A 14,734-nucleotide genomic window follows, 5' to 3' on the forward strand; every position below is an offset into this window, starting at 1 on the left:
TGCACTATGCTTCGGATCATCATCCTGTTGAAATACGACTTCATCTTCATGATAGGCACTCTTGTCAACAAATTCGGGAAGATGAGTCTGCAAAATGGCGAGGTAGTCTTCCTTCTTCATTATACCATCAATTTTCTGCAATGGCGCAATGTGCCACCAAGTGAAGCAGCCCCAAACCATGATGCTTCCACCACCATGGTTCACAGTTTGCTTAACATGGTGGCGTTGAATGGTATCATCAGGACGATGCCAGCAACATTGTTTACCGTCGATTGGAAACCATTAAATTTTGATTCAACTGACCAGATAATACGTTTACAGTCATCTTTCGTACAATTTTTATGCTCTCTTGCAAACTTCATTCGCGCCTTTTGATTCTTTTCGGGCAATGCACGTTTATTTTTTTTTTACAGCTGAAACATAACCAATGTTGTGGAGCGCTCGTCTTGCTGTCCATTCACTTACTTGCTTATTTTTGGCAACAGTAGTATTTTTCGGCGTTACGGACTTGTTCTGCCTCATTTCTGCCATCATAAGGCGAGCATCCGCTTCGGTCAACAGTTTTCGGCGGTCTCTGGTTTGCTCTTTGGGAGCAGCATTTCGTCTTTTTGGAACGAGAATGACCACAGACTTACTTATATTTAGTTCCTTGTCCAAAATAGAGTACATGCGAGTTTTTTTGTTATGTTTATTTATCTCTCTGAATTCTTTACTTTTTGTTTTGAGTTTTTTGTTGTCTTCTTTAGAATTGAAGAAGGAATAAAGGCAAAATAAATTTATTTTGAGTTTCTTTATTGCTGCTTTTTTATTCGTTTAGAGTTGAAAAAAAATTAATTATGTACTCATTTCTGCACGCCACTGTATGTATGTGTGTGCATATGTGTTTTTATACCCTCCGCCTTAGGATGGGTGGTATATTAACTTTGTCGTTCCGTTTGTAACACATCGAAATATTGCTCTAAGACCCCATAAAGTATATATATTCTGGGTCGTGGAGAAATTCTGAGTCGATTTGAACATGTCCGTCCGTCCGTCTTTTGAAATCACGCTAACTTCCGAACGAAACAAGCTATCGACTTGAAACTTGTCATAGATAGTTGATATCGATGTAGGTCGGATGGTCTTGCAAATGGGCCATATCGGACCACTTTTACGTATAGCCCCCATATAAACCGACCCCCAGATTTGGCTTGCAGAGCCTCTTGGAGGACCAAATTCATCCGATTCGCTCGAAATTTGGTATGTGGTGTTAGTATATGGTCTATAAAAACCATGCAAAAATTGGTCCATATCGGTCCATAATTATATATAGCCCCCATATAAACCAATCCCCAGATTTGACCTCCGAGGCATCTTAGCAAAATTCATCCCATACAGTTGAAATTTGGTACGTGGTGTCAGTATAGGGTCTCTAACAACCAAGCATAAATTGGGTCATATAGGTTCATAATTATATATAGCCCCCATATAAACCTATCCCCAGATTTGACCTCCGGAGCTTCTTGGAGGAGCAAAATTCATCCGATCCGGTTGAAATTTGGTATGTGGTATTAGTATATGCTCTCTAACAACCATGCAAAAATTGGTTCATATCGGTCCAAAATTATATATAGCCCCCATATAAATCGATCCCCAGATTTGACCTCCGGAACCTCTTAGAGGAGCAAAATTCATCCGATCCGGTCGAAATTTGGTACGTGATGTTAGTATATGGTATCTAAAAACCATGCAAAAATTGGTCCATATCGGTCCAAAATTATATATAGCCCCCATATAAATCGATCCCCAGATTTGACCTCCGGAACCTCTTGGAGGAGCAAAATTCATCCGATTCGGTTGAAATTTGGTACATTACGCTAGTATATGGTATCTAACAACCATGCAAAAATTGGTCCATATCGGTCTATAGTTATATATAGCCAATGGCCAATCACACAAAAATTGGTCCATATCGCGAAAAATAATCTACTATAGAAAGTTTTGCCAAAATTTTATTTCTATAGAAAATTTTGTTAAATTTTATTTCTATAGAAAATTTTGCCAAAATTTTATTTCTATAGAAAATTTTGTCAAATTTTTATTTCTACAGAAAATTTTGTTAAAATTTTATTTCTATAGAAAATTTTGTTAAAATTTTATTTCTATAGAAAATTTTGTCAAAATTTTATTTCTATAGAAAATTTAGTCAAACGATTGTGGGTGACAGTCTTTAGTAGAAGTTTCTACGCAATCCATGGTGGAGGGTAGCTAAGATTCGGCCTGACCGAACTTACGGCCGTATATACTTGTTTTTATACCCTGTGCCACACTGTGGAACCGGGTATTATAAGTTAGTGCATATGTTTGTAACACCCAGAAGTCCCGATATGGACTAATATGGTCCTAAAAGCCAGAGTTTTGGCCCAATTTGTTGAAATTTTGCACAGCGAGTAGATTTAGCATTGTAGCTATGCGTGCCAAATTTGGTTGAAATCGATTCAGATTTAGATATAGCTCCCATATATATCTTTCGCCCGATATGCACTTATATGGACCCAGAAGCCAGAGTTTATCCCGATTAGCTTGAAATTTTGCACAAGGAGTACAATTGGTAGTAAAGTCATGTGTGCCAAATTTGATTGAAGTCGGTTCAGATTTAGATATAACTTCCATATATATTTGTCGCCCGATATGGACTTATATGGCCCCAGAAGCCAGAGTTTTGGCCCAATTTGGTTGAAATTTTGCACTACGAGTACAATTAGTAATATAGTCATGTGTGCCAAATTTGATTGAAATCGGTTCAGATTTAGATATAGCTCCCATATATAGTTTTTCTGATTTTGACAAACATGGTCAAAATACCAACATTTTCCTTGTTAAATCGCCACTGCTTAGTCGAAAAGGTGTAAAAATGACTTTAATTTTACTAAACTTCTAATACATATATATCGAGCGATAAATCATAAATAAACTTTTGCGAAGTTTCCTTAAAATTGCTTCAGATTTAAATGTTTCCCATATTTTTTTTACTAAAATTGTGTTCCACCCTAGTGCATTAGCCAACTTAAATTTTGAGTCCATAGATTTTGTAAAAGTCTATCAAATTCTGTCCAAATCGAGTGATATTTAAATGTATGTATTTGGGACAAACCTTTATATATAGCCCCCAACACATTTGACGGATGTGATATGGTATCGAAAATTTAGATCTACAAAGTGGTGCAGGGTATAATATAGTCGGCCCCGCCCGACTTTAGACTTTCCTTACTTGTTTTTTCATATTGAATGTGGACGAGTGGAACTCAATTATTTACCCCAATCTTAAGTTAAATAAAAACAGGTCAATTGTTCATTTTATATTTAAATAACAATAATAATATTCAATATAAAGTAACAAAATGTTCCAATGTGTACTTTTTCTGTTTGTAAACAATAGTTGTAAAATCCGCAAATTAACGAGATCTCATTTTTTTGGCAAATCGGAATTTCGTGCATAGTGTGAACATAGTATAATTCTATGAAAAAAATTTTGAAAGGGTGTTAGGTTAGGTATAGTGGCTGCCCGATATTTTTAGGCTATTCAGTCCACTGTGATATCACAAATGAGTGATGCCCGATTCTATGTTAAAATCACTGACAAGGGACCTCCTTCTTAGAGCCGAGTCCAAACGGCATTTCACTTTAGAGAAGCTTTATAACCAGCATTACTGATAGGGTATAAACCTCCGCTGAAAAACTTTTTCGTTTTCGATCGAAACTGGGATTGAACCTATGACTCTTTGTACACAAGAATGCGAACCCTTGCACCACGGTGGCCCCCATTGAAAGCATATTGAATATAAGTATTTCTCTAATGTTAGTGTTTATTGGTTTTTATTCTTTTAGTCCGTCACGGCGGACTAAAAGGTTACTATAGGAAAAACAAGCCTATTGTACATGCCTATTTGGAAAACAACATTAAAAGAAAAAGGGAAAAATCTCATGGAAAATATTTTTGTATTCACACTAAGCGGTAATTGTGGAATTATTTTTGTAATATTGAACTCATATAGAGATTCATACATTTTGAGTATTTATTGGATCATCTACCTTGGAATTGGCGATTCTATCCAAAAATTTATTTGCTCCAGCTTACATAAAATTTCTTGGTCATTTTGGTGATTATTTCATTAATATAATTTTTATTACTTGTCATACTTTTTCTTATTTTATCCACGTTAACTTTCCCTCTTTTAACAAGCCTTTAAATTATCGAATATCCGTTAACAATTACGTTTCATATTTTTTTTATTCAAATACCACTTGACAAATTCAAAGATCTATTTTGATGCTTTTCACTTATATGATTTTTGCTTTCCATTTGCATGGTGAATTTGCATTTATATCGTTTTTATAACACTTAATTTAATTAAATAGCAATATCCTTCCGATTTCAGTAACGAGAGTAAACATTATTTCAAATTGCACATAATTATTTTATTTTTCTTTTCCCACATTTTTATGCCAATTTATATCTTGCTCTTTGGCATTCGCTATGCAACAATATTTTTTTATAATTATGTTATGATCAAATCAAATGGTTAAAATTTTATTACACAGTACGTATGTGAAATATTGATAGGTTTTATTAATTTTAAGAAATTTTCTGGATTATAACAATCGAATTGTTTCATAGATTTACTTTTTCAATCAATTGTATAGAAATACTTCAGCGCATATCATTAAATCCGATTTACAATTAGATCCGTTAACACATAACACGCTACAAGCATATCAAACCGTATTCCCGCTTATGTCTTAACCGTTACAATTGTCAACATCAACTGATTTCAATGAACTGCACACACTTCATATTGTCTAGCACAATTCCCGCTTATGTCTTAACCGTTACAATTGTCAACATCAACTGATTTCAATGAACTACACACAGTTCATATTGCCTCGCACAAAGAGACTCACAACCTGTCACCTGTTCCCCTTACATTTACTCAGTCGCTACTACGATAATTGAAACTCATACGCACCATGTACTTTCCTTACATTGCTCTTTACCACTCATAGAAATTTAAATCTCTGGGAATTTGTATATGCTCCCGCCAATTATGGAATACAGGGTTGCCATATATTAAATTAAGAAGTAAGGAAACGAACTGGTATTTTCCCATTTCGATCGCATTAAATGGTAAAAGCAATTAAATACTTATCGACTCAGAATCACCTCTTGGATCAATATAGATTTCTGTCCGTCTATCTATCTATTCGTTTTTTATTCGATTTAATCAGAGTTTTTTTGCAGAGGTTTTGAGAAAATCGCAGGAAATTATCTTTAAATTAACTGAGATATTGAATAATTTGATTAAAGATAAAACTCTCAAATATAAGCTATGACTTATTTTGAGGATTGTGCATCTTAACATACGTTTAAAATATTTATATCCGTCTAGCAACATCTGGAGGATTGTTCCACTTTGTTTGACCCAAGCTTTGGTACATTAGTGTTGATTTTTTTAATAAAGATTGATTAATTTTATACGTAGACAACAATGACTTTATGTGAGTTAATTTCAGTATCGACGATGTTCCAATTACGCGAAAACTAGAACAGGCCTCTATGTAATAGTTATTACGGGTTTTTTTCAAGTTCATATTTCGAAATTAAATATTTTTGATTTAAAATTTCGATTAAGAGTTATTTTTGCTTTCACAGCTACGATCAGTGATGTCAGTATTGGGAATTTTTCCAAAAGAGGGGATATTTTTTCGTGGATGGGGACAAAATTTTTGAGTTGGGGACTTGGGGATTTGGTGGGGAATTCCACAAATTTGGGGATTTTTGTGGGGAATTTTCAAAATATATTCAGTCTAATAAATAAGATTAATGGCCTGTTCCTGTATATCGAACGAAAGCGCCATTCATTTGGGAACTCAAGAGCTACTTTACAATTTACTCTGTTTCTTAAGAACTTGTTTACTATTGTGAAATTATTTCATAAAGACTCGTCTGCGTAAATCACTGATTTGGAAAATATATCCCATAAACAACGCCTTTTTATTGTTAACCCAATTTTATTTATTGACTATTTAGAACTAAGTTTTGATTCATAAACATATGTTGGCCGAACTCCCATTTTTATTTCTCGAGCATTTAGAAGATGATTTCGATGACTCTTTATGTTATACCAATAATTAACTCTGATGAGGGATTGTATCGGATGACATTTTAAGTACCCGCCTCCTGTTTTTGTGTTTTGAAATCTTCATCTTTTTGTTGTAACTCGCAATTTTTTTACGGATTTTCTTTAGCAGAATCTATTGCTTTACTTTTTTCAATAAACTTACTAACAATTTATTGGGGGATTTTTGTGGGGGATTTTTGTGGGGAATTTTAAATTAAATTGGGGATTTTTGGGGATGGAAGCGTTCCATTTTGGGGACAAGAGCCCGGAAAAAACTGGCAACACTGGCTATGATAATCATGGCAACCCTATTTATTTTGCACTTCACCTTCTCAATATTGCGTTGGTGTTAAATTCCAATGAACATAACTTCTCACTCTCTCTCTCTATCCGCAAAAAAAAAATTGGCAAAATGTCATTACCGTTTTAATAGTATCGTTGTGTTTGTTTAATCACATAAATGTAAAATTCCGGCTTTCACTCACTCGATTATCAACATGCTCAGAAAACACAACTCATTCATAAATTTTGTGTCTGAGCTTTATGTACAAAAAGAGTTTGGGGCACAGCTTCTACTTTTGGAAAAAGCCGGTATAAGTAATCGCGTAGTGCACTATTTCCTTTCTGTAAACATGAGAGCACAGGGGCTATTAATGATTTTCTTCGCCACGCGCTTGTCTGACTGACTCAAGTCAAGTTGTATTCTTATTTTTGCTGCTCTAAGTTTTATGCTGTGCTGCATTTACTGCCTTTCTTTCACGTTTTGTTGCTCAAAATCAAGTTCCAGTTAATGTTGATGAAATATTTTTTAATGTCTACGCAAAAGTTGACCAGCCATAACAAATGATCAGCAAAAGATGTTGAAATGTTTTTTTTGTAATATGAGCATCCAAAACAATACTCCAGCTAATAAAGTCCGTCCCACGATCGAAAATATGCAATAGGATCTGTTGTGTAGCACCACTAAGAGTATATTGATTGGTCGTTGGATGGTTGTAATTAAATTGGGAATACTTCAGTTGATGCTGAATCAATGCAATTTAATGTATTCGTATATTTAAGACATAAATAATAAATCTGAAAAAAATAAAAAAATAAATAAATGAATAAATAGATACAATTAAACGTTTATTTCAAAAATAAATATTAAATTTATCAACTCTCTCTTTAATTTCTATCACAAAAATTATATAGACAAATAAGAGTGAGAATCTCGACTGTTGTACATTTGTATTGAATAAGAGATTAGAACTTGGAATCTAGTTGAAAACATGGATAAAGAGTTCTCACTTTCCAACACATATCCAAGCAGCGTTACCGTTGGGAATTTTCAAAATGTGGCACAAAAAGTAGCAAACATCGAAAAAAGTGGCACAATTTTTATTTGAAAAGTGGCACATTCTTTTTAGTAGCTTATACCAAAAAAAAAAAAAAAAGATCAAATATTTTGCGAATTCATACAAATTGGAACACAAATGCTTTTTAAAATTAATTTTTAAGCGTTTATAAAATCATCGGGCCTTTTAATTATATCTTTAAATTGATTTTCGATATCAAAATAATTCATAACATTATTGGTTGTTAAGTAATGCGGGTCTAAGAATTTTTTATTATTCAACTTTTTGTTATATATGCCAATTCATGATAAAATTTGACCACAATTTTAGGGTAAAATTTTAGAATATTAGTTTTAACTATAGTAATACCAGTTTCAGGGATGCTTTTTCAAATAATTTGTTTTTTGGCTTCGTGGCCTAAATATTTTTGTAATTTCTTTAATATACAAAGAATTATGATAGTCGATAACTTGGAAATCACTAATTGCAAGATAACTCTTCTTTTTTTAATTTATGTGTATTCCCTACGGGAATTTGATGCAAATTGCCACTCACGGACCTATCACAGGACTGGTACCGGCACTCCAGTTGTTCACAATTTTTAAATACATACTACTAATTTATTTCCATACTTAAAATCTTATTGGATCTATACATTTAGTGGAATAGAATTATCAGAAAACCCTATTGTTAAACGCACTTCAAAACTTTTTTATTTCTGTTGTGATTCGGATGCCCAAAATGAAATTAATTCCGAGACAGGTTTATGAGGATCTGTCTATGGGGTGCTCCTACTAAATTGTCCCAGGATGTGGAATCAGTCCAAGACGTGTCCTAAAGTGTAAATTTACCCCGTCAATGACAAACCCATGTTAAAGTGACCGATCTCTTTTATAGGTTATCACCAGAACTGGGACTGGTTCCTACACACCAGGCACTTCTCTTGTACTGGTCCTGTGGCTAATCCATTTCCCGTAGGGTTTGTAATAGAATATTTTTTGTTGAATATATTATATCAGAATTTCAGTCTGTCGAACTGAAACAATTAGTCTCCAAGAGTGATTTCAAACTTTTTTTAACTGATCCATCATCTATTATTCCTTTGCAGTCGCGCTACAAACTTTAAACATTTTCATAAATATCATATCATCATAGAAATGATATTTAACGCTACAATAAATTTGACATAACCTAAGTTAGGTTAGGTTAGGTGGCAGCCCGATGTATCAGGCTCACTTAGACTATTCAGTCCATTGTGATACCACATTTGTGAACTTCTCTCTTATCACTGAGTGCTGCCCGATTCCATGTTAAGCTCAATGACAAGGGACCTCCTTTTTATAGCCGAGTCCGAACGGCGTTCCACATTGCAGTGAAACCACTTAGAGAAGCTTTGAAACCCTCAGAAATGTCAAATGTCATTACTGAGGTGGGATAATCCACCGCTGAAAAACTTTTGTATGCAAGGCGGGAATGCTAACCATTGCGCCACGGTGGCTCCTTTACATAACCTAAATTGAATTAATGGACGATAGCTGTTTATCGTTGGTGCACAATATTCAATTTTCTGAATAATGCATCTCTTTTGATGTTAACTTCCCATAAAATTTAAACTTTTGAAAAAGTGGCACACATTATTGGAAAAGTGGCACAAAATCGTAAAAAGTATCACATTTAGTGGCACAAGAAAAAAGTGTCACAAAAGTGGTATCGGCCAAAAAAAGTGGCACAACCGTAACGCTGTATCCAAAACCTGATTATTATTATGATTACGTGCGCCCATCTTATCTATTATCGGATGATGAATCAAATCATAAAAAAAGTTAAAGCTGATGAAAGCAGAGGGACATTTTACTGGACTTTTCCAATATACATGATACAGGGAAGGAAATTGGTTTTAATAAACATAAGCATCCCAAAATTATACGAATAAAAATCTGGCTAACAGAAAGATTATTACAAACAATTTTTTAAATTAAAATTTATAGTGAGTTTAAAAAAAAAACAATCAATTAAAAATTTAATTGATTCAATTAGTTTCTTAATCAAAACAAAACGAGTCTCACAATTTAATTTTTTAATTATACCCTGCGCCACACTGGAACAGGGTATAATAAGTTAGTGCATATGTTTGCAACACCCAGAAGGAGATATATATATATATATATATATATATATATATATATATATATATATATATATATATATATATATATATATATATATATATATATATATATATATATATATATATATATATATATATATATATATATATATATATATATATATATATATATATATATAAATTAGCCTCTGTGGGCTAATTTTTTGCTCCGATTTAGTTGAAATTTTGCATAGGGAGTAGAATTAGCGTTGTAACTATGCGTACCAAATTTGCTTGAAATCGGTTCAGATTTGGATATATCTCCCATATATAGCTTTCGCCCGATTTATACTCATTTGCCCACAGAGGCCAATTTTTTGCTCCGATTTAGTTGAAATTTTGCACAGGGAGTAGAATTAGCGTTGTAACTATGCGTGCCAAATTTGCTTGAAATCGGTTCAGATTTTGATATAGCTCCCATATATATGTTTTTCTGATTTCGACAAAAATGGTCAAAATACCAACAATTTCCTTGTAAAATCGCCACTGCTTAGTCGAAAAGTTGTAAAAATGCCTCTAATAAATCATAAATAAAGTTTTGCGAAGTTTCCTTACAATTGCTTCAGATTTAAATGTTTCCCATATTTTTTACTAACATTGTGTTCCACCCTAGTGCTTTAGCCGACTTAAATTTTGAGTCTATAGAGTTTGTAGAAGTCTATTAAATTCTGTCCAGATCGAGTGATATTTAAATGTATGTATTTGGGACAAACCTTCATATATAGCCCCCAACACATTTAACGGATGTGATACGGTATCGAAAATTTAGATCTACAAAGTGGTGCAGGGTATAATATAGTCGGCCCCGCCCGACTTTAGACTTTCCTTACTTGTTTTTTAATTGGAGTTGGTGACTTCTCCGAATCTTTGCTCCAGTTCTTTCACATATCAAATAATGCCATCATCAAACCGGGAAAAATATTGAACTGATATAAAAGATTATGCAACCTAAATTCTAGAATACGCAATTTACATAATATTAAGGACAAATTTCTTTAAAATAATGAAATTTTAATTAAAAGAAAGTTTATTTATACGTAAGAGATACTGAAATATGGTGAAATGTTCTCAGGAAAACAGACACACTTGTTTGCAACTGCCAAAGAGGAAACGATATTTTGATTCAATTATAAATACAGAGAAAAATAACACCAATATTTTTCAAACTAAAATTTCAATTGATTTAAAAAAAAATCAATTAGAAATTTTACTGTTTGAAAATGATTTTAAGCAAAACAAAATCAATTACAAAATTTAAATGTATCAATTAATTTTTCAATTGAATGAAATAAATTTTTAGTTGACGTATATGATTGAACAAATTTCAACTAAAAATTAATTAGATCAATTAATTTCTTGATTGAAAACAAACAAAAATTATTTGTTTCTATGAAGGAGCAACTATAACATCTTGAACAATTGTCTGCAAACAGGTCAAAGGGGGAGCCAACTCGACGTAATGGAGAAAATGATCATACCGTACACACAAAAAAAAATTATGATTCAATCACGAAATTATTTTGTCCAATTTATTTTTTAATTGAAATGTCTTCCATCAACTCTCTAAATGGAGTGGTTTTAGTCAGTATAATCAATTACGAGAGAAACGACATATGTAACTTCAATAGAGGGACAACTGAAAAAAAGTATTTATTAAAAAAAATCAAATGAAATTATCGATCTAGTCTTAAAATATTTTTACAATATTTCATTTTGTTATACAGTGTAGTCGCGCATGACTCTTTGGTGGTGGCGTGTGCCTCTCCAAAGGTGTTGTCTCCTCCATTTAAAGTCCCCTGATGTGAACGGATATATATCATTAGCTTTGATTAAGTTAAACTTGAACTGTTGATGTTCAAAGCAACCATCATCATCACATAGCACTATCATTAAAGTCATCTGTACCATACAAATCAAAAAATGCATTCTTTTAAATCTGATAACTCAAACAAACATCGCATGTATCTTGATTACCATAATTTGAAATTGATCATTCTTTTACATGGGTCCATGGGGGTTTATTGCAGCTAGAAATATGAGTTTATGATAATTGATGCTTCAATCACCAGTATTTTCATCGATGGTGAAAAAGACTAGAATTTGCTGTCAACTTGTAAGATAGGTTAAATTGCTTTGTCAGGTTCTATCAGAATTCGAAAATATATAACATTTTACACAGAAAAAAATATTGCCGTGAGGCCAAGGACTTCATGTCCTTAAAATATCAATGCAAATTTTGCTTAGCATGGAAGACACATTTCTCTGGTATAAAGATTTTTCCTTGTCCAAAAGTCGATAAAATTGTCCTTGAAGTCGTTATGTCCTTGTAGTTAAGTGATTAGACTTAAAATTGGGTATCCTAACATTAAAGAAAATTATGTTTGACTAAGGTCACCTTGGCTTCAATAATTCTGAGAAATATTAACAATTCTATATAATTATTTGTTTCTTTTTCAATATAAAATAATGGCAATATTTTTAAGAAAAAAATATTTTTTTAAATTTATTTTTGACTTGTTGTTCATTTGCTCTGCTTAAACATTATCCCCAATTACAAATTATTTGAAAAAGTCATTATAATAATAATCATTTAAACATATAAATTAACCATAAAGAAGTGTAAACTAAATAATGACATGAATATTTTATCACAGTTTAAATTCTTCAGGCGAGAAGGTTATGATTTAATTATTAACAAAACTCAATGTCTGTTTTAAGATTTATCCGCAGTCACTCTTCAAACAATACAACTCAAAATTCCAGTTTATAACCTCCATCAAGGGTAAAATCGCATGGGGTAAAAAAAAACCTAAATTGTCAACAAACATATTTAATTTTAGTTTTTATTTATTCCGTCATACTGAATGCCTAAATTAACGCTTCTTTTGTGTAAAATAAATAAACGTTAATGTTAGTGATTTAATAGTCTAAGGTGTGTGTAGATATTCATCTCAGTTTGACGAGCAAACGACAAATACCCATGTCATACTTGATGTATGATGCTCTTGACAGATTTCTGAAATGCCTAGTTGTTGATTGTTTGATTTGTAGAGTGGTGTTGTGAGCACAAGCAAGACTATGGCACTCCAATGCAATCAATATTTATTTCGTATACATTTCTTCAGTACATAAACAAAGACTCTGGCTCGAGGAGTATGGTTTAGCGTTAGTGAAATTTATCTTATACTGCTTTGGAAGATTTGTCCACTCATACCAAGCATTTATCAATCCATGCAACCAGCCAGCGCACAGCTTCAAATGACATTATTACCACATCTCAACGAGTACATGGAAAAAAAATCGTTCATTTCTACGATATTTTCTATAGAATTACAATTTCGACAAAAATTTATATCAAAATATAATATAAAAATTTTCTATAGAAATAAAATTTTAATAAAATTTTCTATAGAAATAAAACTTTGATGAAATTTCCTATAGAAATGAAATTTGAGAAAATTTTCTATAGAACTAAAAAATTTCTATAGAAGAAAACTTTTTCTATAGAAATAAAATGTTAACAAAATTTTCTATCGAAATAAAATTTTAACAAAATTTTCTATAGAATTCAAATTTAAACAAAATTTTCAATAGAAATAAAATTTTGACAAAATTTTCTGTAGAAATAAAATTTAAAAAAAAAATCTATAGAAAAACAAATTTCACGAAATTTTCTATAGAAATAAAAAGTTGATAAAAATTTTCTATAGAAATAAAATTTTGACAAAATATTCTATAGAAATAAAATTTTGACAAAAATTTCTACAGAGATAAAATGTTGAAAAAATTTTCTATAGGAATATAAATTTACAAACATTTTTTATGGAAATAAAATGTTGACAAACATTTTTGACAAAATTTTCTATAGAAATAAAATTTTTACAACATTTTCTATAGAAATAAATATTTGACATATTTTTGTATAGAAATAAAATATGGACAACATTTTATATTTATTTTTTAGAACTTAAAATTGGACAAAATTTTCTATATACATATATATAAAAATTTACAAAATTTTTCTATAAAAATAAAATTTTGACACAATGTTCTATAGAAATAAAATTTGGATAACATTTTCTGTAGAAATAAAATTTTACCAAAATTTTCTATAGATATAAAGTTTTAGCAAAATTTTCTATAGAAATAAAATTTTGACAAAATTTTTCATAGAAATAAAATTATAAGAAAATATTCTATAGAACTAAAATTTTGACAAACATTTTTATAGAAAAAAAAATGTTGATAAGAATTTCTATACAAATTAAATTTTGACAACATTTTTCATAGAAATAAAATTTTTAGAAAATTTTCTATAGAAATAAAGTTTTAGCAAAATTTTTATTAGAAATAAAATTTTGACAAAATTTTCTATAGAAATAAAATTTTAGCAAAATGAAACATGAATGAAAACATAGAAATAAAAGTATAAGAAAATTTTCTATAGAACTAAAATTTTGACAAACATTTTTATAGAAAAAAATGTTGACAAGAATTTCTATAGAAATAAAATTTTAGTAAACATTTTCTATAAAAATAAAATTTTGACAAAATTTTTCATAGAAATAACATAGACAAAATAAAATTTAACAAACTTTTCTACCTAAATAATATTTTTAAAAATGTTCTGTAGAAATAAAATTTTAGCAAAGCTTTCTATAAAAATAAAATTTTGACAAAATTTTTCATAGAAATCAAATTTTTGGAAAATTTTCTGTAGAAATAAAATTTTAGTAAAATTTTCTATAGAAATAAAATTCTGACGAAATTTTTCATAGAAACAAAATTTTTAGAAAATTTTCTATAGAAATAAAATTTTAGCAAAATTTTCTACAAAAATAAAATTTTGACAAAATTTTTCATAGAAATAGAATTTTTAGAAAATTTTCTGTGGAAATAAAATTTTACCAAAATTTTCTATAGAAACAAAATTCTGACGAAATTTTTCACAGAAAAAAAATTTTTAGAAAATTTTCTATAGAAATAAAATTTTAGCAAAATTTTCTATAAAAGTAAAATTTTGACAAAATTTTTCATAGAAATAGAATTTTTAGAAAATTTTCTGTAGAAAT

At 30.6% G+C, this 14,734-nt stretch overlaps 1 protein-coding gene across 4 annotated transcripts in view; it reads right to left on the reverse strand.

Moving 5' to 3' along the window:
- LOC142231798 (uncharacterized) overlaps nucleotides 1-14,734 on the reverse strand; it is a 101,495-nt gene that overhangs the window by 32,480 nt on the left and 54,281 nt on the right. Inside the window, exon 2 of one of the 4 annotated variants that reach the window (XM_075302441.1) lies at nucleotides 6,644-7,235. The gene's annotated coding sequence lies outside the window, so the exon portion shown is untranslated. Of the gene's footprint in view, nucleotides 1-4,071; nucleotides 4,629-4,663; nucleotides 4,838-6,580; nucleotides 7,236-14,734 lie in introns of those variants that run through there. The other 3 variants (XM_075302440.1, XM_075302442.1, XM_075302443.1) reach the window with 3 other exon arrangements.

The sequence above is a fragment of the Haematobia irritans genome, chromosome 3, assembly GCF_050003625.1.
Source record: "Haematobia irritans isolate KBUSLIRL chromosome 3, ASM5000362v1, whole genome shotgun sequence".
In the NCBI taxonomy this organism is placed as follows: domain Eukaryota; kingdom Metazoa; phylum Arthropoda; class Insecta; order Diptera; family Muscidae; genus Haematobia; species Haematobia irritans.